At 39.6% G+C, this 5,686-nt stretch overlaps 1 non-coding gene across 1 annotated transcript; it reads right to left on the bottom strand.

Moving 5' to 3' along the window:
• Nucleotides 1–4,809: 4,809 nt before the first annotated feature.
• Nucleotides 4,810–4,916, bottom strand: LOC115848542 (U6 spliceosomal RNA). Its single transcript, XR_004037741.2, has one exon. It is a non-coding gene; the product is annotated as a U6 spliceosomal RNA (small nuclear RNA).
• Nucleotides 4,917–5,686: the final 770 nt, after the last annotated feature.

Raw genomic sequence — 5,686 nt, 5'->3', positions numbered from 1 at the left:
CATCAGAAGAGTTTAAGCAGGTGGACAGTGTACCACTATCAAGTGCATTTAAAAGTGACATGTTGGGCTTCCCTGGTGGCGCAGTGGTTGAGAGTCCGCCTGCCGATGCAGGGGACACGGGTTCGTGCCCCGGTCCGGGAAAATCCCACATGCCGCGGAGCGGCTGGGCCCGTGAGCCATGGCCGCTGAGCCTGAGCGTCCAGCGCGTGTGCTCCGCAATGGGAGAGGCCACAACAGTGAGAGGCCCGCGTACCGGAAAAAAAAAAAAAAAAAAAAAGTGACATGTTTCTTTTGTGCTAACTTGACTCCCCTGAATGACCTAGCTAGTGAACTAGTCACCAGTAACTTGGTCACCAGGCAAATCAAGCCTGCAAGAAAGGAAGCCAGTATTCAAATTACCATGTTATTGTCTGACCCAAAGAATTTATTTTCAACATAAACATATAACCTCAATATGAGATGTCTAACTAAAGCAAGCACCACTAACAAGACCAAGAAAGCCTTGGGCTGCCATGTGCATGTGGAACAGGTGAACAGACTTTTTAGTATTTCCCCTGCTCTTCAATTTAAATATATAATCCATACGCAATAATTGCTGCAAAACGTGCCATTCCAAGGGGGACAAATGGTGCCTCTCTAGGTTTTCTAATAAGTTTAGATCCCTGATCTTCATCATGTGAACAAGAAGAAACATCTGTATCACTTGACATAGTGATTGAAGACTCTTCAGACAACTACAGGACGTCTCAGTCTCCAACCGGCTTCTGGCCCACCTCCCGTACCTGCCATCCATCAGGCTTCTCCTGGTCCCGCCCGCCAAGAATTGGCTTTAACGTTTGCATTCATTTGGAGCTCACTTTTGAAAAATTTTAAATTTGAAAACAAATTATAGCACAGCTATTTATACTCAATTTTGTGAGGTGAATTGTTTTCGATGTTCCACTTCTGTTTTCTTACTCTGACTTTTCCAGTCTTGATTTTGAGTATTACTCTGGCAGTTGGAATTTGTATTTGAGTAATGTTTTCAGTAAGGATTCATGAATATGTGGACTGAAATAAAAATACACAATGTAAGAGCTATGAGTTTCAGTTTTATTGGGGGGCTTACTAAGGACTATAGCCTGGGAGAGAGCCTCTCAGCTCTGAGGAACTGCTCTGAAGAGGTAGGTCAGTATATGTGTGATTTGGGCAAAGGGGTACATGCACTCAAGCACACATCTTGGTAGAATGTTGCTACTAGTCACAAGGAACAGACATCTCAGTTAATGATTTTAGTGCTTTTCTAAGTATGGAAGATGCAAGAATCCAGGTTCATAAAAAATTTCTCCTGAAATATTTCTACCTAAGGGCCTGTTTTGCCTGTTTCCCCAGAGCACAGAGTAACTCATCCTGATCTACACCCTGAATTCCTTTCAGGGTGTATTGTAGGTCAGCAACTGTAGTGGCTAGTGACTTGATTCTTGTAGAACTGGATGGTGGCAACATTCTTTATTTCACAATTAGTAGATTTAAAAATCTCTGACATATTTAAGATTTCCTGGTTTTCAACTTATTTTGCTTCCATAATCTCAAAAAGAATTTTGTAAAACAGTGTCCCTGTCACACATTTTAAAATTGACATATGAAAGTTTATATCCTAAGTTTAAATAGCTACAAAAGATGTATTTTCCAACATGGTATATACTGAGTTTTTAAAATAAAACTATCCCTTTACAGTTTTTAAAGTAGCCAATGGAATCTGAATATCATAGCAAAATGATATCCACCATTATCCATTATAAGCACTGAGAAACCTTATTCACACAAATGTGTTTAAAATGGCGAAGAGATGTTTTTTTAGAGCTATATCACTCAGCTCTGTGAACTCCTGAGTTTTATGCCAAAATGTATACAGTAAGCTATCATTGAAAGTTGTTGTAAATTATATCCATCTATTTTGTTGAAAGTAAAAAACGAGAAACCACCGGACTGACAAAAGGATTTGTTTTTCTTTTTTTGCGGTACGCGGGCCTCTCACTGTTGTGGGCCTCTCCCACTGCGGGGCGCAGGCTCCAGACGCGCAGGCTCAGCGGCCATGGCTCACGGGCCCAGCCGCTCCGCGGCATGTGGGATCCTCCGGGACCAGGGCACGAATCCGTGTCCCCTGCATCGGCAGGCAGACTCTCAACCACTGTGTCACCAGGAAGCCTGACAAAAGGATTTTTAAATCTGGTCTTGGACTCATTTATTTTTTTCAGAACTGACACAAGGGATTTCCCTGGGGGACCAGTAGTTAAGAGTCTGCCTTCCAATGCAGGGGACTCAGGTTCTATACCTGGTCAGGGAACTAAGATCCCACATACCGTGGGGCAACTAAGCCCGCGCACACAACTAGAGAGCCCGCATGCCACAATTACTGAGCCTGCGTGCTCTGGAGCCCACCTGCCACAACTAGAGAGGAGCCCACGTGCCTCAACAAAAGATCCTGCGTGCTGCAACGAGGATCCCTCATGCTGCAACTAAGACCCTATACAGCCAAATAAATTAAAAAAAAAAACTGACACAAATATTTCAAACTGCCATTTTGTTTTCTAGCCCAATAACACCCATGTCTCCCAGGTGAAAAACCATAGAACAATTCTGTCTTTTATGAAGCAAGAGAAGTGAGATTTTGAAAAAGGAGGAGGGAAAGGAGACCCTGACCCTCTCATGGGCACATTCTCAGGCAGATGCATTGTAGCAAAGGGTTAATGGAAACGTTTCCATCAAACTACCTGTGCCCAAGTAGCACTTGGAAGTCTTCTCACACTAGGTCTAGAAGCTGGTGAAACCTAAGAGCATTTCTCAAATATATTAGTGGTACATTTGATGAAATATATTGGTGGTATATTTAAAGAATATCTTAATTTTTATAGTCTCATACTTATTCCTATGGTTATCTTCTAGTCATAGTCAGCAATCCTGGTTTTTGTTTCCTATCAAATGTTTCCTTTTTAAATGGCAATTTTTCTTTTTAAAATAATGTATATAAAGATAAATCAATTAAAATTTAAATAGTGGTTCAGATGGTACATACATATGATATTTTGATGTAATAAGAAATATTAATATATATTTTGGTCTTTGTCCCTGGCTCCTGGCCAGAGCTCCTAAAGCCTTTGTAATTTCCTATGTGATAAACGTGCTAGGAGCATCTTTTGTTCTAATATTTGGTCTTTGACTCTGATCCCTGATACAGAGCTCCTAAATCCCTTGCAATTTCCTGGGTGATAGGAGTGTCCTTTGTTCTAATAAGGCAACTCTTGCTGGGTTCCTGGCTAGCTTCAGGATGGGAACTGGGCACCAGTGAGACCAAGCCATGTTAGCTGTGTCTAACAAAGGCTCAGGAATAATCCACTTACAACAAAACCAAAGCATTTAAAAATCAAAGGACTTTTTAAACTGCATCTAATTTTGGAAGTAAAGAAGGACAAACGATGTCAAGCACACGGGAACCTCAAACCTAAGCATAAACCTAAGAAAATGCTGTGAAGAAAGGAAAATATTTGCATTTTCTCCTCAACATTGCAAGAGGAAAGAAATACAGAAAGAGGAAAATACAGGAGTAAATAAGGTAAAAATGTGAGAAGTCCACACAGTGCAGGGCTTAGTGTCTTTCTCATGAGGGCATTGATCTGGAAATCGTTTCTCACATTGATTCAGACATGTATTGATGAATATAAAGCAAAAATCTGTGAATGAGGTAATAATACAATCTGAGTAATTCAATAAGTTATTCAGACTTATTATTCAATTCCAATTCCAGAAATCCATGGATGTTAAAGTTAATTAATGTATATAAAAGCTTTTTTTGAAAAAATATAGACTACTATAAAAAGATTACTTTTTATTTTATTTTTATTTATTGATTGATTTTTTTGGTACGCGGGCCTCTCACTGTTGTGGCCTCTCCCGTTGCGGAGCACAGGCTCCGGACGCGCAGGCTCAGCGGCCATGGCTCACGGGCCCAGCCGCTCCGCGGCATGTGGGATCTTCCCAGACCGGGGCACGAACCCGTGTCCCCTGCATCGGCAGGCGGACTCTCAACCACTGCGCCACCAGGGAAGCCCAAAAGATTACTTTTTAAATTGAAAAATGATTACTTTTTATATAAAGATTTTTTAAAATTGGAATGTTTCCTGGTTTGTATCTGAGACATAGTAATATTATTTCATTCTTATGATGTATATGAGGAGAGTTCATCAAAATGAAGATTTTTTACTAATACGAACTCTTGTTTTCATTTTTGCAGCAAAAGTGTGTCGTAAATAATCGCTCATTGCTATCATGTTATTATTACTAGGTGTTTTGATGCATTTAAATGAAAACAATGAGAGCTGAAATATAGAAGAATGTAGGCCAGGGTAGGAGGAGATAAATGGGTAGTCAGTGAAAGGGCATAAGGAAGAGTGTTAGGGGACAGAGTTGATGGAGGTTTTCCAGTTCTAAGAGGTCTCAGTCCCAGTGCCCAGCGCTGTGGAAAGGTGAGTGAACAAGCCAGCCTGTGGGAACAGCAGCAGCTGGAGAGCACCTGATCCGTCCAAGGAGAGGACAGAATATTCAACCTCAGCTCATTTTCTGGGCTCAGTATTTCTAGGTCCTTAGGGGTTTTTTTTCCCAAGAGAAGATGGAAATCTGGATTTTTATGTGAACTCAACTATTTTTCATATCATGACCCAAACTAAATATAATCTGTAATGGACTCAGGCATCCAGTTGTTTTTTTTAATTAATTAATTTATTTATTTATTTAGTTGTTTGTTTCATCTTTATTGGAGTATAATTGCTTTACAAAAATATGGAATGCTTCACGAATTTGTGTGTCATCCTTGCACAGGGGCCGTACTAATCTTCTCTGTACCGTTCCAATTTTAGTATGTGTGCTGCTGAAGAGAGCACAGGCATCCAGTTTTGGGGGGGTGTTTAAAAACAGCGGTGACTTATCGTAAGAAATCAGGCTTTTGCCGTAAATAACAGGAATCAGCAAACTACAGCCCAGAGGAATCCCAGGACACAGCCACACCCACTTGTTTGCATCTTGTCGGTGCTGCTTTTAGGCTACAATGGAGCTTCAAATATGTACTATCTTGCCCTTTACAGGAAAAGTTTGCCAGTCGTGGTAATATTTTGACCTTTAACACATCTGAATCTGTTGTGTTGAATTATGTTCTAAGGAGATTCTACTAGATTTTAATGTAATTATTATTTTAAGTAAAAAAAAATTTTTTTTCCCCAGAATATTTTAGACCATTTAAAATAATTATTGTACATTAGAAATTTAACTCAATAGAATCTGATAGGAAATGGCTGTTAGGACACATTTAGTAAAGTTTCTTTTCTGTATTTATTGACCTCTGTAGATCATAGATAAATGTGTTAAGAAATAAACTAAGCAGATAAACAACAAGGTCCTATTGTATAGCAGAGGGAACTCTATTCAATATCCTGTAATAAACCATAATGAAAAAAGAATATGAAAACATATGTATATAAGAAATAGACTAAGCAAACTGTAATAAATAAGGTCAGGAATGCCTTTTCTACGGTTATGCAGAAAAAGTAAACCTGAAGATATTACAAATCATCTCATGTAGCTAAACCCTGAAAAAGAGAAATTACTTTCAGCTTGCACCATCTAGAGATGAAAAATGTGATTGCACACAAACCTT

This window comes from Globicephala melas, chromosome 3 (genome assembly GCF_963455315.2).
Source record: "Globicephala melas chromosome 3, mGloMel1.2, whole genome shotgun sequence".
Classification (NCBI taxonomy): Eukaryota; Metazoa; Chordata; class Mammalia; order Artiodactyla; family Delphinidae; genus Globicephala; species Globicephala melas.
Note: the sequence above shows the minus strand (reverse complement) of the source record. Positions and strands in the feature narration are given on the sequence as shown.